Genomic DNA, 27,789 nt, shown 5'->3' with positions numbered 1-27,789 from the left:
TGGCACAATGAAATGACTTTTTTCCCTACTGAGGACTCCCTTTTAAAAAAATAAACAAGCAAAGTTTCCCTATTTTGAGCCACATTCAACATTGGAAGAAGGCAGTGGGTCCTGGGGTGGGGAGAGTGGGAAAGGAAGGCAGGAGTCAGGCAAACATGCTTGGGGATAAGGTGATGGAGAGTGTGAAGCAGACCTCTGAGGACTGAAAAGGGAAAGGCAGGCTGAGCATCAGTAGTTGTGGCACTTCCGGAGACATCATTCCATGGACACAGAGCTCCCAATTTTCTCTCTTAGGATCTCCTGGGATAGTTATCACAGGTATTCACCATGTTTTTCAAATAGGTAGGAACTCCTTTCTGCCAAGGAAAGAAGACTGTCACTTCTATGTCCTCACAGTGATTACTCCTGATTCTTTGGGATGTGGCAAAGGTAAAGGAAGATGGCTTTGGGAATAATACATATGACAATAGGGCCCCTGACAAGATTTCAACAGAATGTTGCTATAGATAGTGACAAAAGGTAAGATGCAGGGCACAGGTAAGGTTGGATGGTAGGGGCCACTGTTATAAGACCTTGTTGTATATTTTGGCTTTTGCTAGTAAAAATCTAAGATATTTTTAAGACACCATTTTTGGAAAAGAAAAAATTAAAAACAGGAAATGAGATTGGCTTGGGCTGTGGGATTCTTCCAAAGAAATGAGAGAAAGGACTTGCTTTACAGATTTAGAAAATGGTAAGGAATGGGAGCAAGGGGCAGGATATGTCATCCTTTAATCAGTGTTGAACATTGCCCAAGACTTTCCCCAAACATAGTTCTATTTACTCCTTCTCTACAGGGTGAGAATATCCATCTCCATTTTTAAAAGGGAAAAAATTGATGGCTTCCCTAGATTACCCAGTTAGAAGCAGGGCCAGGATTCAATATATGATGTTTGACTCAAAGCCTATGTGCTTTTCCACTCTCCCAGGGAATTGGTGAGCCTTCCAGCCAGTAAGTAGGACCTTACAAAGCAGAAGGAATGGTCGCCATGATTCCACGTCCTAGTCAGTCCCTAGTGATCTGAGTACCACTGCTCTGGAGGTTCCAGAGAGTGATCCTGGTAGAGTCTTTGGGCAAAGCAAGGAGGGGCTGGCATTCCTCCTAAAGATTATTTGTCTTTTGTCCCAGCCTCTGTGCTGGGTATTGGCAATCCCAGTCCTAACCATAGTCACTCAACAGAGTAGCTTCATAAAATAGCATCATGAAGCCTAAGACAGTGCATCTCTTCAGGCTGACAGCCCCACAGATTAAGTCAACATTGGTCAAACACACTTCCCCTCCTGCCTCCTGGGATCTCACCTTGGCAGCCCACTTAAAGAGCCAGTTCGGAACTGGGCAATCCAGGTTATCAAGGTAATACATGAAAACTAGAGAGGGAAAAGAAGGACAATTCAGAAGGAAGAAAAATATTAGAAAGATACAGTACAAACACTGCAAACCTTCCATCTTTATATCCAGGCCCAGAAAGTAAGGAGGGAGGTAACACGGAATTCAAGTGAACTCGCCCCTCTGCCTTGCCTTATGGGAGACTTACATGTAAACATTTTGGAAAACAGCCAAAGAACATTCTACTGCTATTTATTAAATGCCTGACAAGTACTAGACACTTGGATATATCTCTCATTTAATTATTTCTCTCATTAATCATCTCAGTCCTGAGGAGCTGATAAAATTGAACCCCAGTTTATAAATGATAAAATGGAGACTCAGAAGAGTGGGGTGACATGCCCAAGATGGCAGATCTAACACACATCACCACTAAGTTCAGATTTTGCTGCAGCCTTAAGGCCACACTGATTCCAGTCCAGCAGGTGGCCACATGGACCCCTCCCAGCCTCTCTCCAGAGGCTGGAACTCAAGGCAGGCAGGTTCTGAGTCCCTGGGTTTTTGCTGAGCAGGAGCTGCCTCCTCAGAGATGGTCCCACCAGCCCTCCTGCCCCGCCTTGGCCAGTGTGTGCATGGACAGGACCAGACTGAAGTGAGCTTCTAAACCTTCTAGTTCACTTGGATGTTCTGATTTCATCTGAAAAATGCAAGAGTCGGTAAAGAATGAATTGATCAGATTTAAACATCCACCTTGCATTGTAGCCAAGCTTCTGGGGTGAATTGAGTCTCCCTTGCTTTTTTGCACCCATGCCCAGTCCCTGACCCCAGGGAATAAAGCATCCTGCATTTTATGTGTCTTGCAGTCAGCCTGGCCTTCACATGGGTGGTCCTGGCTGGTGCGCCAACACGTGCCCCCTTTTTACCTTTGCTTCCCCTCTTGCCATTGCTCTGGATCGCCAGCCTCTGTTTGAACTGCCTCACCTGGATCACACACAACTTCTCTGAAAACTGCGGCATGGAGGTGCTCTGGGCCAGGATCACATGGATCTTCTACCCTTAAAGTCCAGCTCCTGCCACTGATGCACATAAACGTACCACACCGCCAGTCAAGGCATGACATTGAGGCCAGCATTTCAGATGGGCAGAAGGAAAGCCCACAAGCCAGAAGCAAAGGGAAATGATTCTGTTCCTCCACTTGGCATTTGCTCCCTTGCACTGTTACTTCACTTCCTGCCCTGTCTGCCTACTTGCTCTGCAAAACTGTGGCTCCTCCCACCTGGTGTTCTCTTTTGAGAGCATGTGTTACCCAACTGTGAATGGTTCCTTGCTGCTTTAATTATGTGGGGAACCCACTTCTCCTTTCTCCAAGATGGCAATGAGATTTCAGAGGATTGGTAACTTATCAGCTGTGTGATCCTGGGTAAGTTACTCAACTCTTCTGAGACTCAGTCCTTACCCAGGGAAGGGGGCGTCACACTGCCCCAATGGGGCCATTTCTCTCTGTCCTCCCCCTAAGCCCCAGTCACTGACCTCTATGCACAGAGGATGGTCAGGCAAGGTTACTTACACCTGGAGATCACAGGAAGACACATGAATACCTGAATATTTAGTAGGCAGAGATCCTCACTTGTTCTGGGTCACCAAGAATAACAAAGCCATTTCATCTCAATAAATACTCACAGAATGATCACTATGTCTATGGTACTATTATAGGGAAGATAATTCGATCCTGAGAAATGACAGGAGTCACCACTTACTGAGCCCTTACCATGTACATACTTCATGTGTTTAACATGCAGCATCAGTATTGATCCTGAGAAAGTCCCTGTGAATCCTCCATTAAGTATCTCCATCTTACAGATGACAAAATTGAGGCTCTGAGAAGTAAAGAAACTTGCCAAAGATCCCATAACCCAGCTGAAGTGATGTAACCTGAATTTGAACTCAGATCAGGCTCCAAAACCTGGTGAGACTTTCACGGCTGTACAGGGCTCAACTCTTTAATGTGTTCATTAAACTTTTCAGTGGCAGAATTTTAGATTTCACAGTAGAAGGAATTAAAGCCTAAAATAATCCAAAAACTCACTCTAAGTTTAACACAGTTACACTTACTACAATAGCCGCGACCACAGCCCCAGGCCAGTGCGGAGCCGCTACAGCACCCACGGTGGGCTGCCCCTCCCCCAGGCACTGCAGCTAGTCTACTGCGCATGTATGTGACACGTGTGTACATACAAAGACTAAGAAACTCATTATGGGATTGTGTGGCATTGGAAAGCCAAAGACATAGACTTCGAGCAGACCCAAGTGTCCACTGAGAACACCCCCCAGGAGTGTCCCTGTGAGGTCAGAGAGGGGTGTTGCCCTGGTCCAGATCACCTACTCTGGTCACAGCTGGACCTGGGCCCAGGCCTCCCTCTGCCGCCCACTAGTGGTGAGAACCTGAGGAGAACCTGAGCAGGGCTCTGAACTTCCCTTTGCCTCAGTTTCCTTCCCTGACTGATGGGGATGATGGCTCCTACCCTGCACAGTTGTTGGAAGGAGGAGAGAAAACCACATAAAATCTACCACAATCTTGAATTACCTACCACCTGTATCTAGCAGTCTGTGGGAACTTGGCCAAAAATAATCCCTTATGGAGTCTGTAATCTAGCTGGGCCAGGGCAGACACATACACACAAAACACACAGAAGTAATACCCACAAACCACCCCCATGCCCCTTCTCTATCTAAAGAACAATTATTTAGGAACATACAGGCTTACAGAATATTAGAGCTAGAAAAGATTCCGGTGATCATCCAGTTCAGTGGTTTCCAAGCTTTTCTTTTTTAATTCCGCAGACCCTTTGTTAAAAGGATCCTTTATGGAAATTCAGTGTGTAGAACATTCAGACGCTAAGATTGAAGAGAACAGTGGAGTGGAAATCTCACCTGTCCCCGCCTATATTCTACCCCATCTGCCCCCCCAGCAAATGTCCATCAAACATCCCCAGGCTGGCCCTAAGGGGGCCTCATAGAGCCTTGGAGTGTCAGCTAAGACTCCTTACATCCATTCAACTGCTTCATATCGTAATCAAGGAAACTGAGGGGAAGAAACATACACACAGTGTCCAGATCCAATATTTGAGGAGGAGGGAAGGTGGAGGGAGCTGGAAATGTGGAGCCTGTGTCCCAGCCCCCAGTCTGCTGCTGACCACCTGAGTGTGAGCCTCTGTCACATTGCATCTCTGGGTTCCTACTTCCTCCACTATAGATTGAGAGAGTGTATTGAATACTCTTTATGAAAAGTTGCTTTCAGGTCCCCAATTCTGTGTCCCAACAATTTCAATCCCTAGAAAACTTCTCAGGAAGGTATTATCTGCCTTCCCATGACCACAATTACAGATGTTGCACGTGGAAATCACACTCTGAGGTCTCTGAAAGCCACACAGGAAGCAACAGCTGTTAGCAGATGCCTCTGCAAGAGTCAAAGACGATATTGTCCACACCTGCTGGACATACCACCATTGGGTGACGGTCACAGGGCACAGAAACACTTTGAAAGCTGAGTAATGGTGCCTCTCTGGAAAGGATACATCTCTGTTGAACTTGGGAGAAGGGCTCTCCACTTCCCAGTAGACCACTGTCTCTCTGCTGCATTCTCTTTCATAAAGTTCTAAGGAGAACAAAAGAAGTTACTGCATCTGGAAACCTATGTGGCTTCAATTAACAAGAAGCTTTGATATGATGATCTCATAGAGAATGATAAACCACTGACTTATAAGGCACAGAATTCTAGAAAAAGTCAGATTCATTACCACTGAAAACTTGTGGCCCAGGGACAGTGTCTAGCAGATATAAAAACACAGTAAAAATAAAAGAACCCAACAAAAGTTGTTCATCATATAGCACAAACAACACTCTCAAGTAAACTGCAGTGAAATAAAATTAGGCATTAAAAAATAAATTTTCAGGTTTAAAAATCAGAGAAACCACCAGATGTCACTAGAGTACCAATAGTTTTACTGTTGTGTCCTTATGCCCCTCTTTAGACTTCTCCTCTATATATTACTATTGTTGCGTCCTTATGCCCCTCTTTAGACTTCTCTATATATTACAGGTGTCCTGAGACTGAGCCACCCAGCCTAGTGTGTTCAGTTGGGAAAAAAATGTTCCACAGAAGGCAGTGTCCTTCCTAAACAGCTAGAAAGTGGCTTAACCATGCTAACCCTAAGTTTCTTGCCTTTCTCCCATGTTACATTATATCACAGCTATAGGGACCAAATCTCCTTAATATCCACCATCCTATTGAATGCAAATAGCATTAGCTCTCAAAGGGTGATAGCAAAGAAATTCTAAGAAGTGCACAGCCTCTGCCCCCCAAGCTGTGTGGGAAGCTTATAACTAACCATTTAGGGAAGGAGCCAAGCTAAGGCTGCTGAAGTAACCAAGAGAGTCCCTTAAGGAGATGTTGGCTGTGGAAATGTGTTAATTAATTTAGCTTTTGAAAAAAAAGTCTATTAGAAGCAGACCACGGGGTAAAGAGCTTGCCAGCCCATTGGTACAAGAGGCTGAAGATGCCCTTGAAAGGAAGGGAAGGAGTGGACATCTGTTGCTTTCTCCTGCTCAGCTTTGACTCTCCCCTTCTTGGACCAGCATCTCATTCTTCTCCAAGGCATTACCCTTCACCTACTTCTCCACTATGTGGTTTATGCAGGACTGACTCAGCATTAATTTCAGGGCTGGGAAATTGAGCCAGACATGGCCACAGTGATTAGTTTAGGGAAGGCACTTGTAGACACTCTTGGCTTGCCACTCTAGCAAGTTTAGCCCAAAAAGTGGTTTAGTAAAGGCTCTCAGGTAGCTTGCAGAAGATCTAGGAGGACCAGAGTTAGGTTAGAACCTCAGGATGGCTCCAGAGAAGCCAAACTACCGCTGTCTCTGGACTGTACTCCAGAGTGTGGACTGCTGATGCCAAGTACCACACATCAGAGACTCTGCCAATGTCTGTAGCACACGACTGAACCTGGCTGCTAGGGAGGTGGACAGAGAATGTCTGGCTTCTCCCTTGAATAGGTGGCATCACAATTCCCTCTAGATAGGAAGGGTATTTGAAAACACTAAGTGACCCAAAACCATGATAAACATCCCCAGGAAGTAAATATATGATCCATGTTGAGGCTACGAAAGCCAACCTTAGGACTCTGGCTGCATCAGTAGGAAAGTTCCTATTCCTCTGGGGTTATGTACATGGTTAGAATGTAAGCCTGCATGGCATCTCTGCCATGACACAAGAATCTGCCTGAGAATGAGGTCAACACAGAAGAAAACAAGAGTCAAGCTGGAAATGAAGTATTGGATGCAGCTGTCCTGGAAGCCAGACACCCATGGATTTTCAGTGTCATGAACCAAAAACACTTTTTCCTTTTCTTACACTGGCATTTGTTAGTGCTTGGTTACTTGCAACCAACAGTCCCGACCGCAGCAAGGGTCTGTCAGGGTTTCTGTGTCCCTGGGCTAGCTGCTGCGTATCTATCTCGCTGTGACTGGGATGGCAGAGGCCACTCCCCACTCTAAGTGGCAGGAAGAGCCCCTATCTAATGCCTCTCATAACGCTCCATCACTTCTAGGGAAAATCTAAGAAGTGTAGCTGAGTGGCTAGCCTAGGCCCTTGGGGCTCTGGACCCTCCTCCCACTCTAGTTCCAGATTCTGCTACCCCAGCAACTCAACAGCACCAAACTGATCACAGTTTTTTGTTTCTTTTTTTTTTTTTTTTTTTTTGCGGTATGCGGGCCTCTCACTGTTGTGGCCTCTCCCGTTGCGGAGCACAGGCTCCGGATGCGCAGGCTCAGTGGCCACGGCTTACAGGCCTAGCCACTCTGCAGCATGTGGGATCATCCCAGACCGGGGCACGAACCCGTGTCCCCTGCATGGGCAGGCGGACTCTCAACCCTGCACCACCAGGGAAGCCCCTGATCACAGTTTTTTAACATTCCATGTTGTTTCATGCCTTCCACACTTTAGTCATATTGTTCCCTGGGTCTGGAATGTCCTTATACCACTCACCCCCTCACCCTCTCACCTCCCCACATGTGTCAAGTCGGTAAAATTCTGATTCAACTTCTAAAACAAAGTTTGGACACCACCTCCTCCAAGAAGACTTCCATGGCCACCCAGGTGCATGCGATGACAATGAACTTACAGTAAGAGCTAAGTAGCCCTCAGAGCAAACTGGCGAGTAAATCTAAGAATATGCAAGGAGCAAGTCACATTTCAGCCCAGAACTCCAGATATTTAAGCCAAAATTTAAAATGAAATGTAACACTGTAGAAATTAAGCCTATTGCTTTCTATTGGCTAGAGTAAATACCAATAGATTCTACTCTATAACTGATTTTAAAAATTGTAGGTGTCACTCACCTTTAACAAATTCGTCCCACTCTTTTCTATAGTTGAAGTCCATAGAGACATCTGCAAGTAGATCCGGTGGAAAATCATCCAGAACACCAATGGCCTTATAATGTCCAGTTGGCTGTAAAAACAGAGCAGGCAGAAACAATCCATTGATTTCCAAGCTGAGATTACACAGCACATGAAGAAACAGTTGTTCATGCAGCACCACTATTGAGCGCCTCCTCTGTGGTTTTGGTGACACAATGGTGAAAAAACAGATGAGACTACTGCTCTCATGGGTCTTATATTTGGCCTTAGGCTTTGGTGGTGGTGACAGCTCTAAATACTATCCAGGTAATTCAAGTAGGATAAAAGAGGGTTATGTGATAAATGGTGCCTGGGTTTGGAGGGCGGGGGTTCAATACTGTCAGGTGGTCGGGAATGGCCTCTATGAGGGATAATATGTATCAGAACAGTTTGGTCTAAATATTAGAAGGATCCAGCCATGGGAAGATGAGGAAAGCCCATTCCTTGTTGGGAGGGGGTCCTAAAGTAGATGGATGGCTTTACTCACAGAAAAGAAAGTCAGGGAGTCCAGAGAACTGTGTTGGGGGAGAGTGGTAAGGGCCGAGGTCAGAGAGGTAGTAGAGGCCATGCCCAAAGGGCTTTGTAAGCCAGGATAAAGATGTAAAAATTTATTCTAACTGCTATGGAAAACCAATGAATGACTTTAAACAGGAGAATGACTTTTTTAAAGGTGATTCTTGCTGCTTTATAGAAAATAGATCATAAGGGAGCAAGGAGATGGGTTAGAAGACCAGGGCAATTGTGCAGATAAGATATGATGGTGATTGGACAGGGAGGTAACAACAGTGATGGGGAGAAGTCGGTGAATTAGGGACACATTTTAGAAGTAATGTCAAAAGGAATGCTGACAGACTGGCGTGGGGAGACAGAAAACGAAGAATTGAAGATAACTCTTGGAACCTTTCTTGAACAACCAGGTAGATGGGAGATCCATTTTTGGGATGTGTAGTAACCAAGAGTTCTACTTTGGGCAAGTTGAGTCTCAGGTGCTTATTAAACATGCATGTGGGGGTGTCATCTAGGCAGCTAGCATTCAGGGTTCAGACTACTGTTTTAGATACACATGGGGCATAATGAAACCCAACACATCGTTTTACCAATTCCAAGACAGAAGTTTTCACCAGCTGCTTCTTTTTTCTGTAAACAACTTGTATACAAAAGAATGAAAGGAGGAAGAAACACCAGATTCAAATCATACTAGTCTCTTTTACTCAGAAAAATATACTTTCTAGATTTCTAAGTACAAGAGATTTTCCCTGTTTTCATGTTAAGCCTTATTCTGTGAGGGTTCTGGGCTTGAGGTGGTGACACTACACACTTTACTCTCCATACAATGGCAGCTAACAATTCCTGACCCTCACCTTGCTTAACGGCTCTACTGTTAAGACTAAACCAATGGCTCTTAGATTAATTTCAGTGCAAAAGCAAACAAAACCAACAAAAGTGAAGCTTTTAGGTGTGCTCATACTGCCATGTGCTAACAGAATCTTATTGGCTAGACATGGGGAATCTTTCTAGAGATCCAGAGGCTTCAAGAGTCTCCTGACTCAGGTGGCATAACCCAGGGATAAGCATATCCCAGTTTAGGAATCTCAGATATATATGAAAGTACCTGGCAGGAAATGGAAGGTAAAATCAAAACTGAATTCATAGAGGTTTCAGCTCTAAAAGTATGTGGCTTTATACCAAGGGTTTCCAACCAGCAAATGACAAGCGGGTAGGTGTGACCCCCTTACGTGCTGTGCCATGGATGCCCCATAGGAAGGGCAGGACTCAAGAGAAACAACTCCCTCCATTCCTGTCTCCTCCCCTCAAGCTCACAGATGGGGAGAGAGTGAGGGATTGTACACACCACACATCTACACCCACACATATTTTAATGCCTTAGGAGAGACAATTAGCTTCTGTTCAGGAGTAGTGGGTCCCCATTTTCTACACATACTGAGAAAAAGGGATAATTATGTATAAAGATAATGATCTCCCTAACTTCAAATGCGTTACTTTTGGTTATCTGGATGAATTAAGACAGTTTTCTGGACCTGGTTCCTATCCCTCTGAATATAGTTTAGCCCTTCGTGACCTCAGTCCTGTAATATTGCAGAAAAGAAAAACAGTACTCTTTCTCTTCAATTATAGTGTTTATCTGCATTTACATCACTAACTACAAGACAGCCTCGATGAATCACATCTCTCTAATCCTGTAAATGCACCTCGAGTGGGCACTGAATTTTCTTTGCTTCTCATAGAGGAGGTCATTTCCATTTCTCAGGGGCCAGGAAGCCTCCCCAGTCTATGATTGTGGAAGCTGTCCAACTCCCACACTCTGTGGCAAGTAACAGGCTCAGATGGTATGAAAAGTAAGCATTTTTCACTGAGGAGAATCACTCCAAATGGCAGGTGTCAAAGATGCAGGTGCCACTGGGCTGTGTGTACCAAGTCTGTATGAAGAAAGACAGCTGAGTAAATCTGATTTAATATTTGAGGTCTCTCCAAAATCAGATGGCAGGTTTAATCCTGAAGGACTACAGAGAGCTAGGTAAGATAACACTGATAGCTAATGCTTATTGAGTGCTTACTGAATACCAGGCCCTGGGCAGAGTGCTTTACAGGGGTCATCCCACTTCATCTACCCAATGGTAATATGAGATATGGACCATTAGTAAACTCACTTTGAGGAATGAAGGACTTGGACATTCTGGATCTTTAGACATAACACCATACCAATAACTGGGTGAGCCAGGGACTGAACTGGGCCACATGGAGGATGGCTCTTGCCTGGTCTTCCAACCTGCCTTTAATATCAAAATTGCCACCTAAGGGCAGGAGGAGAGCTCTAGCAGGCTCTCCAGTGGGAGACACAAGCTCACCACTCCCGGACACTATTTTGGGAGGCTATTTTACCCTTCATGGCAACTATGCAAATGAATATATTTTTGTAAGAAAGGGAGAATCCATGTGAATACCACTGTTTGACTTTTAGCCTGGGACTTTTTTTTTTTTCTTTTTTTTTTTTTTTAAACATCTTTATTGGAGTATAGCTGCTTTACAATGGTGTGTTAGTTTCTGCTTTATAACAAAGTGAATCAGTTATACATATACATATATCTCCATCTCTCTTCCCTCTTGCGTCTCCCTCCCTACCAACCTCCCTATCCCACCCCTCTAAGTGGTCCCAAAGCACCGATCTCATCTCCCTTTGCTATGCAGCTGCTTCCCACTAGCTATCTATTTTACATTTGGTAGTGTATATATGTCCATGCCACTGTTTCACTTTGTGCCAGCTTACCTTCCCCCTCCCCGTGTCCTCAAGTCCATTATCTAGTAGGTCTGCATCTTTATTCCCGTCTTGCCCCTAGGTTCTTCATGACCATTTTTTGCTTTTAGTTTTTTAGAGTCCATATATATGTGTTAGCATACGGTATTTGTTTTTCTCTTTCTGACTTACTTCACTCTGTATGACAGACTCTAGGTCCATTAACCTCACGAAAAATAACTCAATTTTGTTTCTTTTTATGGCTGAGTAATATTCCATTGTATATATGTGCCACATCTTCTTTATCCATTCATCCAATGATGGACACTTAGGTTGCTACCATGTCCAGGCTATTGGAAATAGGCCTGCAATGAACATTTTGGTACATGACTCTTTTTGAATTATGGTTTTCTCAGGGTATATGCCCAGTAGTGGGATTGCTGGGTCATATGGTAATTCTATTTGTAGTTTTTTAAGGAACCTCCATACTGTTCTCCATAGTGGCTGTATCAATTTACATTCCCACCAACAGTGCAAGAGGTTTCCCTTTTCTCCACATCCTCTCCAGCATTTATTGTTTCTAGATTTTTTGATGATGGCCATTCTGACTGGTGTGAGATGATATCTCATTGTTGTTTTGATTTGCCTTTCTCTAATGATTAATGATGTTGAGCATTCTTTCATATGTTTGCTGGAAATCTGTATATCTTCTTTGGAGAAATGTCTTTTTAGGTCTGCCCAGTTTTGGATTGGGTTGTTTGTTTTTTTGATATTGAGTCGCATGAGCTGCTTGTAAATTTTGGAGATTAATCCTTTGTCAGTTGCTTCATTTGCAAATAATATCTCCCATTCGGAGGGTTGTCTTTTCATCTTGTTTATGGTTTCCTTTGCTGTGCAAAAGGTTTTAAGTTTCATTATGTCCCATTTGTTTATTTCTGTTTTTATTTCCATTCTCTGGGAGGTGGGTCAAAAAGGATCTTGCTGTGATTTATGTCATAGAGTGTTCTGCCTATGTTTTCCTCTAAGAGTTTGATAGTTTCTGGGCTTACATTTAGGTATTTAATCCATTTTGAGTTTATTTCTGGGTATGGTGTTAGGGAGTGTTCTAATTTCATTCTTTTACATGTAGCGGTCCAGTTTTCCCAGCACCACTTATTGAAGAGTCTGTCTTTTCTCCACTGTATATTCCTGCCTCCTTTATCAAAGATAAGCTGAACATATGTGCATGGGTTTATCACTGGGCTTTCTGTCCTGTTCCATTGATCTATATTTCTGTTTCTGTGGCAGTACCACAGTATCTTGATTACTGTAACTTTGTAGTATAGTCTGAAGTCAGGGAGCCTGATTCCTCCAGCTCCATTTTTCTTTCTCAAGATGGCTTTGGCATTTGGGGTCCTTTGTGTTTCCATACAAATTGTGAAATTTTTTGTTCTAGTTCTGTGAAAAATGTCAGTGGTAGTTTGGTAGGGATTGCATTAAATCTGTAGATTGCTTTGGGTAGTAGAGTCATTTTCACACTGTTGATTCTTAAAATCCAAGGACATGGTATATCTCTCCATCTATTTGTATCATCTTTAATTTCTTTCATGAGTGTCTTATAGTTTTATGCATACAGATCTTTTGTCTCCTTAGGTAGATTTTTTCCTAGATATTTTATTCTTTTTGCTGCAATGGTTACTGGGAGTGTTTTCTTAATTTCATTTCAGATTTTTCATCATTAGTGTATAGGAATGCAAGAGATTTCTGTCCATTAATTTTGAATCCTGCTACTTTACCAAATTCATTGATTAGTTCTAGTAGTTTTCTGGTAGCCTCTTTAGGATTCTCTATGTATAGTATCATGTCATCTGCAAACAGTGACAGCTTTACTCCTTCTTTTCCGATTTGTTTCCGATTTGTTTTCTTCTGTGATTGCTGTTTCTAAAACTTCCAAAACTATGTTAAATAATAGTGGTGAGAATGGGCAACCATGTCTTGTTCCTGATCTTAGGGGGAATGGTTTTAGTTTTTCACCATTGAGGATGATGTTGGCTGTGGGCTTGTCATATACGGCCTTTATACTGTTGCAGAAAGTTCCCTCTTTGCCTACTTTGTGGAGGGTTTTTACCATAAATTGGTGTTGAATTTTGTCGAAAGCTGTTTCTGCATCTATTGAGATTATCATATGTTTTTTCTCCTTCAATTTGTTAATATGGTGTATCACATTGATTGATTTGCATATATGGAAGAATCCTTGCATTCCTGGGATAAAGCCCACTTACTTGATCATGGTGTATGATCCTTTCAATGTGTTGTTGGATTCTGTTTGCTAGTATTTTGCTAAGGATTTTTGCATCTATGTTCCGCAGTGATATTGGCCTGTAGTTTTCTTTCTTTGTGACATCTTTGTCTGGTTTTGTTATCAGGGTGACGGTGGCCACTTCAAATGAGTTTTGGAGCGTTCCTCCCTTGGCTATATTTTGGAAGAGTTTGAGAAGGATAAGTGTTAGCTCTTCCCTAAATGTTTGATAGAATTCGCCTGTGAAGCCATCTGGTCCTGGGCTTTTGTTTGTTGGAAGATTTTTAATCACAGTTTCAATTTCAGTGCTTGTGATTGGTCTGTTCATATTTTCTGTTTCTTCCTGGTTCAGTCTCGGAAGGTTGTGCTTTTCTAAGAATTTGTCCATTTCTTCCCAGCTGTCCATTTTTTTTGTCATAGAGTTGCTTGTAGTAATCTCTCATGATCCTTTGTATTTCTGCAGTTTCAATTGTTACTTCCCCTTTTTTATTTCTCATTCTATTGATTTGAGTCTTCTCCCTTTTTTTCTTGATGAGTCTGGCTAATGGTTTATCAATTTTATTTATCTTCTCAAAGAACCAGCTTTTAGTTTTATTGATCTTTGCTTTTGTTTTCTTTTTCATGTATTTCTCATCTGATCTTTATGATTTCTTTGCTTCTGCTAACTTTGGGGTTTTTTGTTCTTCTTTCTCTAATTGCTTTAGGTGTAAGGTTAGGTTGTTTTTTTGAGGTGTTTCTTTTTTCTTAAGGTAGGATTGTATTGCTATAAACTTCCCTCTTAGAACTGCTTTTGCTGCATCCCATAGGTTTTGGGTCATCGTGTTTCCATTGTCATTTGTTTCTAGGTATTTTTTGATTTCCTCTTTGATTTCTGCAGTGATCTCTTGGTTATTAAGTAGTGTATTGTTTAGCCTCCATGTGTTTGAATATTTTACATATTTCTTCCTGTAATTGACATCTAGTCTCATGGTGTTGTGGTCAGAAAAGGTACTTGACACGATTTCAATTTTCTTAAATTTACCAAGGCTTGATTTGTGACCCAGGATATGATCTATCCTGGAGAATGTTCCATGATCACTTGAGAAGAATTTATATTCTTTTGTTTTTGGATGGAATGTCCTATAAAGATCAATTAAGCCCATCTTGTTTAATGTATCATTTAAAGCTTGTGTTTCCTTATTTATTTTCATTTTGGATGATCTGTACATTGGCGAAAGTGGGGTGTTAAAGTCCCCTGCTATGAATGTGTTACTGTCGATTTCCCCTTTTATGGCTGTTAGTATTTGCCTCATGTATTGAGGCAACCCTATGTTGGGTGCATAAATATTTACAATTGTTATATCTTCTTGGATTGATCCCTTCATCATTATGTAGTATCCTTCTTTGTCTCTTGTAATAGTCTCTGTATAAACGTCTATTTTCTCTGATATGAGAATTACTACTCCAGCTTTCTTTTGATTTCCACTTGCATGGAATATCTTTTTCCATCCCCTCACTTTCAGTCTGTATGTGTTCCTAGGTCTGAGGTGGGTTTGTTGTAGACAGCATATATATGGGTCTTGTTTTGTATCCATTCAGCCAGTCTGTCTTTTGGTTGGAGCATTTAATCCATTTACATTTAAGGTAATTATCAATATGTATGTTCCTATTCCCATTTTCTTAATTGTTTGGGGTTTGTTATTGTAGATCTTTTCCTTCTCTTGTGTTTCTTGCCTAGAGAAGTTCCTTTAGCATTTGTTGTAAAGCTGGTTTGGTGGTTCTGAATTCTCTTAGCTTTTGCTTGTCTGTAAAGATTTTAATTTCTCCATCAAATCTGAATGAGATCCTTGCTGGATAGAGTAATCTTGGTTGTAGGTTTTTCTCCTTCCTCACTTTATGTATTTCCTGCCACTCCCTTCTGGCTTGCAGAGTTTCTGCTGAAAAATCAGCTTTTAACCTTATGGGGATTCCCTTGTGAGTTATTTGTATTTTTTCCCTTGCTGCTTTTAATATTTTTTCTATGTATTTAATTTTTGATAGTTTGATTAATATGTGTCTTGGCATGTTTCTCCTTGGATTCATCCTGTATGGGCCTCTCTGTGCTTCCTGGACTTGATTAACTATTTCCTTTCCCATCTTAGGGAAGTTTTCAATTATAATCTCTTCAAATATGTTCTCAGTCACTTTCTATTTCTCTTCTTCTTCTGGGACCCCTATAATTCAAATGTTGGTGCATTTAATATTGTCCCAGAGGTCTCTGATACTGTCCTCAATTCTTTGCATTCGTTTTTCTTTATTCTGCTCTGCAGTAGTTATTTCCACTATTTTATCTTGCAGGTCACTTATCCATTTTTCTTCCTCAGTTATTCTGCTATTGATCCCTTCTAGAGAAATTTTAATATCATTTATTGTGTTGTTCATCACTGTTTGTTTGCACTTTAGTTCTTCCAGGTCCCTGTTAAACATTTCTTGTACTTTCTACATTCTATTTCCAAGATTTTGGATCATCTTTAGTATCATTTTTCTGAATTCTTTTTCACATAGACCACCTATTTCCCCTTCATTTGTTAGGTCTGGTTGGTTTTTGCCTTGCTCTTTCATCTGTTGTGTGTTTCTCTGTTTTCTCATTTTGCTTGACTTACTGTGTTTGGGGTCTCCTTTTCAGAAGCTGTGGGTTCGTAGTGCCTGTTGTTTTTCGTGTCTGTCCCCAGTGGGTAAGTTAGTTCAGTGGGTTGTGTAGGTTTCCTGGTTGAGGGGACTAGTGCCTGTGTTCTGGTGGATGTGGCTGGATCTTGTCTTTCTGGTGGGCTGGTTCACATCTGGTGGTGTGTTTTGGGGTGTCTGTGGCCTTATTATGATTTTAGGCACCCTCTCTGGTAACAGATGTGGTTGTGTTCCTGTCTTGCTAGTTGTTTGGTATAGGGCGTCCAGCACTGTAGCTTGCTGGTCGCTGAGTGGAGCTGGGTCTTGGGGTTGAGATGGAGATCTCTGGGAGATTTTCGCCATTTGATATTATATGGAGCTGAGCTAGTGTCCTGAACTTGGCTCTCCACCTCAGAGGCACAGCCCTGATGCCTGGCTGGAGCCCCAAGAGCCTGTCATCCACACAGCTCAGAATAAAAGGGAGAAAAGAAAGAAAGAAAGAAAGAAGATGATAAAATAAAGTTATTAAAATAAAAAATTATTACATTTTTTTAAGTAATTAAAAAAAATAAAGAAGAGAGCAGCCAAACCAAAAAACAAATCCACCAATGATAACAAGTGCTAAAAATTATACAAAAAGAAAAAAAAAACAAAAACGGACAGACAGAACCCTAGGACAAATGGTAAAAGCAAAGCTCTACAGACAACATCACACACAGAAGAATACACATACACACTCACAAAAAGAGAAAAAGGGAAAAAATATATATATATGTATCATTGCTCCCAATGTTCACCTCGTCAGTTTGGGATGATTTGTTGTCTATTCAGGTATTCCACAGATGCAGGGTACATCAAGTTGATTGTGGAGATTTAATTCACTGCTCTTGAGGCTCATGGGAGAAATTTCCCTTTCTCTTCTGTGTTTGCACAGCTCCTGGGGTTCAGCTTTGGATTTGGATCCGCCTCTGCGTATAGGTTGCCTGAGGGTGTCTGTTCTTCCCTCAGACAGGATGGGGTTATAGAAGCAGCTGATTCAGGGGCTCTGGCTCACTCAGGCCAGGGGGAGGGAGGGGTACAGGGTGTGGAGCAAGCCTGTGGTGACAGAGGCCAGCGTGACATTGCACCAGCCTGAGGTGCGCCGTGTGTTCTCCCGGGGAAGTTGTCCCTGGATCACGGGACCCAGGCAGTGGCGGGCTGCACAGGCTCATGGGAAGGGAGGTGTGGATAATGACCTGTGCTTGCACACAGGCTTCTTGGTGGCTGCAGCAGCAGCTTTTGTGTCTCATGCCAATATCAGGGGTCCACACTGATAGCCACGGCTCGTGCCCATCTCTGGAGCTCCTTTAAGCAGTGCTCTTAATCCCTTCTCCTTGCGCATCAGGAAACAAAGAGGCAAGAAAAAGTCTCTTGCCTCTTCGGCAGCTCCAGACATTTTCCTGGACTCCCTCCCTGCTAGTTGTGGCACACTAGCTCCTTCAGGCTGTGTTCATGCAGACAACCCCAGTCCTAGCCCTGGGATCTCCGAAGCCGGATCCTCAGCTCCCAGCCCCCGCCAGCCCCAGGCGGGTGAGCAGACAAGCCTCATGGGCTGATGAGTGCTGGCCGGCACTGATCCTCTGCGTGGGACTCTCCCCGCTTTGCCCTCCGCACCCCTGTTGCTGAAGTCTCCTCCGTGGCTCCGAAGCTTCCACCCTCTGCCCCCCCACAGTCTCTGCCCATGAAGGACCTAACTAGTGTGTGGAAACCTTTCCTCCTTCACAGCTCCCTCCCACTGGTGCAGGTCCCATCCCTATTCTTTTGTCTCTGTTTTTTTCTTTTGCCCTACCCAGGTACGTGGGGATTTTCTTGCCTTTTGGGGGGTCTCCGGTTTTCTGCCAGCATTCAGTAGGTGTTCTGTAGGAGTTATTCCACATGTAGATGTATTTCTGATGTATTTGTGGGGAGAAAGGTGATCTCCATGTCTTACTCTTCTGCCATCTTGAAGCTCCGTCCCTTTTAATGTGCTTTTAAGACACAAAAAATTTTACAGATATACATAGCTACCTTATCTTTCCTTTTAGTTTAGGAAACACACCGTTCCATAGCTACCTTTGGATTTTCTGAATATACTCTAGTAAGAATAAAACTCCAGAATATTCGTTCATGTACCCATTCAAGCAGACTTTCAGGACCTATTGTGTGCATGCGTTTTGGTAAGCCCTGGTGGTGCCTGAAGAATAAGACAAAGTTCATGCCTTCCATAAGCTTTAAGACAATAAAATAGGCACTTTTTATGCTATGAAGATCTGAGTTCCTGACCTATACCATTTTTTTCCTCCCTGAAAAGCTTCTTTTAACATTTCTTCCAGAACAGGTCTGCTGCTGATGAATTCCCTCAATTTTTATTTGATTGAAATCAAGTTTTTATTTCTTCTTCACTTTTGAAGAAGACATCTTTGGATATAGAATTCTAGGTCAGTGGTTTATCCTTTCAAAACATTTTGTATTTCACTCCACCCTATTTTTGCAGGGTGGTTTCTGATGCGATGTCTGCTGTAATTCTCATCTGTATTCCGCTGTGGTTAAAGCACTCCCCCATCCTTCCTGCTGCAGCTTCTTTCAAGATTTTCTTTTTCTCTTTGGTTTTCTGAGTTTGAATATGATTTATTTAAGATTTTTTTGGTATTTATCTTCTATGCATGCTCAAGGTTGGCAGATTTACTTTGAAGGGTGGTCTGGGCTAAAATGGTAAACCACATATGATTCAAACTAAAATATAGAGCCTCATCCGCCAGAGGGCAGAGAGCAGAAGCAAGGATAACTACAATCCTGCAGCCTGTGGAACAAAAACCACATTCACAGAAAGTTAGACAAGACGAAAAGGCAGAGGGCTATGTACCAGATGAAGGAGCAAGATAAAACCCCAGAAAAACAACTAAATGAAGTGGAGATAGGCAACCTTCCAGAAAAATAATTCAGAATAATGATAGTGAAGATGATCCAGGGCCTCAGAAAAAGAATGGAGGCAAAGATCGAGAAGATGCAAGAAATGTTTAACAAAGACCTAGAAGAATTAAAGAACAAACAAACAAAGATGAACAATACAATAACTGAAATGAAAACTACACTAGAAGGAATCAAGAGCAGAATAACTGAGACAGAAAACGGATAAGTGACCTGGAAGACAGAATGGTGGAATTCACTGCTGCAGAATAGAATAAAGAAAAAAGAATGAAGAGAAATGAAGACAGCCTAAGAGAACTCTGGGACAACATTACACAACAACATTCACATTATATGGGTCCCAGAAGGAGAAGAGAGAGAGAAAGGACCCGAGAAAATATTTGAAGAGATTATAGTCGAAAATTTCCCTAACATGTGAAAGGAAATAGCCACCCAAGTCCAGGAAGTGCAGCGAGTCCCATACAGGATAAACCCAAGGAGAAACACACTGAGACACATAATAATCAAATTGGCAAAAATTAAAGACAAAGAAAAATTATTGAAAGCAGCAAGGGAAAAATGACAAATATCATACAAGGGAACTCCCATAAGGTTAACAGTTGATTTCTCAGCAGAAACTCTACAAGCCAGAAGGGAGTGGCATAATATACTTAAAGTGATGAAAGGGAAGAGCCTACAACCAAGACTACTCTACCCAGCAAGGATCTCATGCAGATTCGATGGAGAAATCAAAAGCTTTACAGACAAGCAAAAACTAAGAGAACAAAGGTCTACAACAAAGGCTAAAGGAACTTCTCTAAGTGGGAAACACAAGAGAAGAAAAGGACCTACAAAAACAAACCCAGGGGGTCCCCTGGTGGCACGGTGGTTGAGAATCTGCCTGCAAATGCTGGGGACATGGGTACAAGCCCTGGTCTGGGAGGATCCCACATGCTGCAGAGCAACTAGGCCCATGAGCCACAATTACTGAGCCTGCATGTCTGGAGCCTGTGCTCCACAACAAGAGAGGCCACAATAGTGAGAGGCCTGTGCACAGTGATGAAGAGTGGCCCCTCCTTGCCACAACTAGAGAAAGCCCTTGCACAGAAACAAAGACCCAACATAGCAAAAATAAATAAATTAAGTAATAAAACTCCTAACCCCAACATCTTCTTTAAAACAAACAAACAAACAAAAAACCCAAAACAATTAAGAAAATGGTCATAGGAACATACACATTGATACTTACCTTAAACGTGAATGGATAAAATGCTCCAATGAAAAGACACAGGCTTGCTGAATGGATACAAAAACAAGATCCATCTATATGCTGTCTACAAGAGACCCACTTCAGACCTAGGGACACATAGTGAGGGGATAGAAAAAGATATTCCATGCAAATGGAAATCAAAAGAAAGCTGGAGTAGCAATTCTCATATCAGATAAAATAGGCTTTAAATAAAGAATGTTACAAGAGACAAGGAAGGAGAGTACATAATGATCAAGGCCTCAATCCAAGAAGAAGATATAACAATTATAAATATATATGCACCCAACATAGGAGCACCTCAATACATAAGGCAACTGCTAACAGCTATAAAGGAGGAAATTGACAGTAACACAGTAATAGTGAGGGACTTTAACACCTCACTTACACCAATGGACAGATCATCCAAAATGAAAATAAATAAGGAAACAGAAGCTTTAAATGACACAATAGACCAGATAGATTTAATTGATATTTATAGGCCAATCCATCAAAAATCAGCAGATTACACTTTCTTCTCAAGTGTGCACAGAGCATTCTCCAGGATAGATAACATCTTGGGTCAAAAGTAAAGCCTCAGTAAATTTAAGAATGTTGAAATCATATCAAGCATCTTTTCTGACAACAACACTATGAGATGAGAAATCAATTACAGGGAAAAAAACATAAAAAACACAAACATATGGAGGCTAAACAATACATTACTAAATAACCAATAAATCATTGGAGAAACCAAAGAGGAAATCAAAAGATACCTAGAGACAAATAACAATGATAACACAACAATCCAAAAACTATGGGATGCAGCAAAATCAGTTCTAAGAGGGAAGTTTATAGTTATACAAACCTACCTCTAGAAACAACAAAAATCTAATAAACAATCTAACCTTACACCTAAAGGATCTTGAGAAAGAACAAACAAAGCCCAAAGTTAGCAGAAGGAAAGAAATGATGAAGATCAGAGCAGAAATAAATGAAAAAGAAACAAAGAAAACAATAGCAAAGATCAATAAAACTAAAAGCTGGTTCTTTGAGAAGATAAACAAAATTGATAAACCATTAGCCAGACTCATCAAGAAAAAGAGGGAGAAGACTCAAATCAATAAAATTAGAAATGAAAAAGGAGAAGTTACAACCGACACCACAGAAATACAAAGCATCCTAAGAGACTACTACAAGCAACTCTATGACAAAAAAAATGGACAGCTGGGAAGAAATGGACAAATTCTTAGAAAGGTATAACCTTCCAAGACTGAACCAGGAAGAAATAGAAAATATGAACAGACCAATCACAAGTAATTAAATTGAAACTCTGACTAAAAATCTTCCAACAAACAAAATTCCAGGACCAGATGGATTCACAGGTGAATTCTATCAAACATTTAGAGAAGGGCTAACACCCATCCTTCTCAAACTCTTCCAAAAAATTGCAGAGGAAGGAACACTCCCAAACTCATTCTATGAGGCCACCATCACCCTGATACCAAAACCAGAAAACGATATTACAAAAAAATAAAATTACAGACTAATATCACTGATGAATATACATGCAAAAATCCTTAACAAAATACTAGCCAACAGAATCCAACAACATATTAAAAGGGTCATACAACATGATGAAGTGGTATTTATCCCAGGGATGTAAGGATTCTTCAATATATGCAAATCAATCAATGTGATACACCATATTAAAAAATTGAATAAAAATCATATGATCATCTCAATAGATGCAGAAAAAGCTTTTGACAAAATGCAACACCCATTTATGATAAAAACTCTCCAGAAAGTGGGCATAGAGTGAACCTACCTCAACCTAATAAAGGCCATATATGACAAACCCACAGCAAACATCATTCTCAATGGTGAAAAACTGAAAGCATTTCCTCTAAGATCAGGAACAAGACAAGGACGTCCACTCTCACTACTATTATTCAACATAGTTTTGGAAGTCCTAGCCACGGCAATCAGAGAAGAAAAAGAAATAGAAGGAATACAAATTGGAAAAGAAGAAGTAAAACTGTCACTGTTTTCAGATGACATGATACTATACATAGAGAATCCTAAAGATGCCACCAGAAAACTACTAGAGCTAATCAATGAATTTGGTAAAGTTTCAGGATAGAAATTTAATGCACAGAAATCTCTTGCATTCCTATCCACTAATGATGAAAAATCTGAAAGAGAAATTAAGGAAACACTCCAATTTACCACTGCAACAAAAAGAATAAAATACCTAGGAATAAACCTACCTAGGAAGAAAAAAGACGTGTATGCAGAAAACTATAAGACACTGATGAAAGAAATTAAAGATGATACCAACAGAAAGAGAGATATACCATGTTCTTGGATTGGAAGAATCAGTATTGTGAAAATGACTATACTACCCCAAGCAATCTACAAATTCAATGCAATCCCTATCAAATTACCAATGGCATTTTTCACAGAACTAGACAAAAAATTTTTACAATTTGTATGGAAACACAAAAGACCCTGAATAGCCAAAGCAATCTTGAGAAAGAAAAATGGAGCTGGAGGAATAAGGCTCCTTGACTTCAGACTATATTACAAAGCTACAGTAATCAAGAGAGTATGGTACTGGCACAAAAACAGAAATATAGATCAATGGAACAGGATAGAAAGCCTAGAGATAAACCCATGCACCTATGGACACCTAGTCTATGACAAAGGGGGCAAGAATATACAATGGAGAAAAGACAGCCTCTTCAATAAGTGGTGCTGGGAAAACTGGACAACTACATATAAAAGAATGAAATTAGAACATTCTTTAACACCATACACAAAAATAAACTCAAAATGGATTAAATACCTAAATGTAAGGCCAGACACTATAAAACTCTTAGAGGAAAACATAGGCAGAACACTCTATGTTTTGTTTTTTTTTTTTTTTTCACAGTACGTGGGCCTCTCACTGCTGTTGTGGCCTCTCCTATTGTGGAGCACAGGCTCTGGTTGCACAAGCTGAGCAGCCATGGCGCATGGGCCCAGCTGCTCCGCGGCATGTGGGATCTTCCCAGACCAGGGCACGAACCCTTGTCCCCTGCATTGGCAGGCAGATTCTCAACCACTGTGCCACCAGAGAAGCCCAGGCAGAACACTCTTTGACATAAATCACAGCAAGATCCTTTTTGACCCACCTCCTACAGTAATGAAAATAAAAACAAAATTAAACAAATGGGACCTAATTAAACTTATAAGCTTTTGCACAGCAAAGGAAACCATAAACAAGACCAAAAGACAACCTTCAGAATTGGAGACTATATTTGCAAATGAAGCAACTGACAAAGGATTAATCTCCAAAATATACAAACAGCTCATGCAGCTCATAACAACAAAAAACAAAACAACCCAGTTAAAAAATGGGCAGAAGACCTAAATAGACATTTCTCCAAAGAAGACATACAGATGGCCAACAAACACATGAAAAGATGCTCAACATCACTAATTATTAGAGAAATGTAAATCAAAACTACAGTGAGGTATCACCTCACACGGGTCAGAATGGCCATCATCAAAAAATCTACAAACAATAAATGCTAGAGGGGGTGTGGATAAAAGGGAACCCTCATGCACTGTTGCTGGGAATGTAAATTGATATAGCTACTATGGAGAACAGTATGGAGGTTCCTCAGAAAACTAAAAATAGAACTACCATATGATCCAGCAATCCCATTACTGGGCATATACCCAGAGAACACCACAGTTCAGAAAGACACATGCACCCCAATGTTCATTGCAATACTACTTACAATCTAGGGCATGGAAGCATCCTAACAGTCCATCAGCCAAGGAATGGATAAAGAAGATGTGGTCATATATAGAATGAAATATTACTCAGCCATAAAAAGGAAAGAAATCAGTCATTTGTAGAGACGTGGATGGACCTAGAGAGTGTCACACAGAGTGAAGAAAGTCAGAAAGAGAAAAACAAATATCATATATTAACACATATATGTGAAATCTAGAAAAACTGTATAGATGATCTTATCTGCAAAGCAGAAGTAGAGACACAGATGTAGAGAACAAATGTATGGATACCAATGGGGAAGGGGGTGGGTGGAAGGAATTGGGAGATTGGGATTGACATATATATACTCTTGATACTATGTGTAAAAGAGATAACTAACAAGAACCTACTGTATAACACAGGGAGCTCTACTCGATGTTCTGTGGTGGCCTAAATGGGAAGGAAATCCAAGAATAGGGGACATATGTATACGTATAGCTGATTCACTTTGCTGTACAGTAGAAACTAACACAACATTGTAAAGCAACTATACTCCAATAAAAGTTAATTAAAAATAATAAAATTCTGTGATTTAATAGAAAAAGAGAAAGGGAAAAAGTATCAAAATGTGTATATCAAAAGTAGCCATTTGTCCAAGAACAAGACTCAGAAATATTTGGTTCTACTAAAATGAAGCCACAATCTTTTTTATTGTAAAATAAAATTTATTTGTTACATTGCAAACTCTTTCAAGTGCCTCTACACTTATTTCAGTCTTTTCAAAACATGTGATAGTAAGGAAAAGATTGCAGTGAAAAACCTGACCTGGAGATTACCAGAGGGGCCAGGCTTTTCTGGTCTGGCCTCCAGTCAGGGACCTGGAGACCCAAGGCCACATGCACATGCGTAGGTAAAATGAGCAGGGAAGTGAGTGGAAGAGAAAGAAGAGGTGCATAATGGCAACAACATACATGGTGGATGAAATCATACTGGCCCATAAGATAGAAAAGGGCAAAGGGCTTTAAGGGAGATAAGTGCAGGTCTAGGCAGTGTGGGACAAGCTGAATTCACTTTTGATGCAGAGTGGTATTCAGATGACAAGATTTATTAACTGGAGATGAGAGGAAATTTTCTTCAAGGAGAAAAAGGATGGGAGTCAACCTAGAAAGAAGATGAGGCTCTAGCAAAATGAGTCTGGCAGCAAATAATGCTCAATATGCTAGAATCCAGTAAAGGTTCTAGGAAAGGGCTTGTACCCTGACCCAGCAGGGCCTCTTGACATTTAATACAGATGGAGATCAAAGTGGGCAGTCCTAGCTCGTCCTAGCTACTGAGGCTCAAGGCCAACACCTATAGTAATCGTCTGGCCTCCAACTTATGAACATTTTCTGTAAAGACTTGTAGCTTATATCAAAGTACCATGACTGCCCTCATGCCCAGAACAGGTGGAAATAAGACATATCTTATAATAAGGTTGGTAGCAATACAAACTATTCTGAATACCACTCACATCCTCCCCAAAGGAGGAAGGTGGGCCCTGCTACATAACAATACACAATGGAAACAATATACAAAACAAAGCCAGTCACTTGGTCTCAGCTCAGGCAGTGGACGTTGTGGATAAAAGGCACAAAAGCAAAAGAGCAAAAAGCCTGTGGGGGGAAGTGGGGGGAGCGATTGGTGTGACTGGAGGACAGGAGGGGTATGGATGAGTCATGGGAGGTAAAGCTGGACCAGCCTAGTTCTGCATGCATAGCCCACATGCCAGCACTTGCTCTCTTTCAAAGAGTCAATACAGGAACGTATTTGCGGCACAGGTCTGGACCTAGACAGCTGAGTTCCAATCCCAGTTTGAGTCTTCAGCAATCAACTTAACCTTTCTACATACCCATTTCCAAAATGGTAAAAAGGTGATAATCATAGTACCTTACATATGCAGACATAGGACCTTATAACATGATACATAGTACCTTACAATATAGGGCTGATGTGAGGATTGAGTAAGTCAGTGTGTGCAAAGCACTTAGACTGTGCCCGGAGCCTAAAAAAGCATGCAATGCATGTTAGCTATTACAGTAGTTATTATTATTATTAATTCTGCAATCAACAGTGCCACTGGAAGGGGCGTGATAAGATCACAACCTTTCTTTCAGGTTCTTGACTGTGCTGTAAACGTATAGGATGGAAGGGATCAGAGAGGTGGAAGGCCAAGAAGCTAGTTAAGAAGTCACAGTAATTCTAGGTGAGAGGTGCCACCCAACGTGGCAAAGGGAAAGGGAAAAAAAGGAAGGTAGACAGGCCAGACATCAGATACATCTGAGCATAAAATGACACTTGGCAAATGCCTGGGCATGGCTGATGTGGAAAACGAATGGTCAGAAGATAATGGTCAGAAAATATGTCTCTTTCTGCACCAGGGTAGCTGCTGGTGGACAGTTGGAAATTAATTCTGCCTGTTCTTTACTGAGTTTCGTGTTCATCCTGCTGTACCAGTGACCCTGGTAGTCACAGACATTCAGAGCTTCTCCCTTCTCTAACACTCTAATCTTCTGATCCTCTGCCAGGAAACCTCAACTTCACTTACCTTGTCTAAAGGTGACTTTTAAGCTACTTGCCATGCAGCTACCTGCACACAGAGCAACTGATGACTGGCCATCATTCCACGGGGCTCCAAAAGCCTCCAGGCAGGCCTCCAACTCCATTCCTCCTACCCTTTTAATCTATCTCCCGGGAGGCTTCAGACAAGTTATTAAGTCCAATTTACAAGGAAGTGGGGAGCATCCAAACGGAGCAAGTCAGTAAAATGACTAGAGATGACAGTAGGTCCCTTCTCAGCAACCCTCCTGTCCCCACACGTATCACCCTGCACATCCACTCTCTGAAAAGTCCAGTCTTTTTTCTACCTGTATTCAATCCTAAAATACTTCCCACCACACAGACACCACTGGCATCCACCCGGGAGCGGGGCTCCACGTCCCTTGCAGGCAAGTGCACGGAGCTAAGAATCAGCAGACCCACCTTTTAAGTCTATCAGTAAGTTGTAACAAACGACTTGCCCTGTCGGGCCTCAGACCTGAGCCTAAATTCTGATGACCTCCCCACTCCCTGAGACCCGAAAAGGGTAAAGCCAGCTGGAGGCACCTCCAGCTCTCACTCCTCCGAGCTCCAGAAGACCCGCGGGATCCGGACCGGGCAGCAGCCCTACACTCCCCGCGGGCAGGGCCCCTTCCCCTCCCGCACGCTGCTGCCTCACGCGGTTTTAGCCCACCAACCACTACTTGGTTCAGCTGCCAATAGATGCTGACGCCCATGCTCCTCACCAGCAGCTCCCAGCGGGCCCCGCCTACCCCGGGCGGCCGGAGCTCCGCGCAGAGATTCCTGAACTGCTCCTCGGAGAAGCAGCAGGCAGCAGAGGCCATCCTTCATTTGCCACAGCAACTGCGCCTGCAGGGGACAGGCTTGGTGTGTGTTAGAGATGTGGGCGAGAGGGTGATCCGGCGTGATTGGCAGAAACACAAAGAGAGACAGGGTAGAAGGCGGGACTTAGCGGGGAGAAGGAGCTAGTGTGAGGAGGCAGCGAGGGGTGGGTCTAGAGAAGTGGACTGGGCTGAGCAAGAGATGAGCGAGGACCGAAAAGAAGTAAAACCAGAGGAACACGGGGCTTGATCTGGGGAAAGATGGAGGTGCTAGAAATGGGGAGGCTTCAACAAAGAAGGGAAAAGGAAGACACCAATGTCATCTCAAAAGCGTCTCTTCCCCAACACCATTCTCTCCAAACCTGCTTGCATGTCTCTCCTTTACCTTCCCTGAAGAAGGTTAGGGAAGGTCTCTGAATGGTTTGGAAGACGTGGGAGGCGAGACGCTTGAAAATCTC

General features: G+C 42.1%; 1 pseudogene; it reads right to left on the bottom strand.

The window, feature by feature from the left end:
• Window positions 1-290: 290 nt before the first annotated feature.
• Window positions 291-27,334, bottom strand: LOC114889620 (annotated as a pseudogene).
• Window positions 27,335-27,789: the final 455 nt, after the last annotated feature.

The sequence above is a fragment of the Monodon monoceros genome, unplaced genomic scaffold (genome assembly GCF_005190385.1).
Source record: "Monodon monoceros isolate NGI ecotype Baffin Bay Population unplaced genomic scaffold, NGI_Narwhal_1 Super_Scaffold_9, whole genome shotgun sequence".
NCBI classification, from domain to species: domain Eukaryota; kingdom Metazoa; phylum Chordata; class Mammalia; order Artiodactyla; family Monodontidae; genus Monodon; species Monodon monoceros.
Note: the sequence above shows the minus strand (reverse complement) of the source record. Positions and strands in the feature narration are given on the sequence as shown.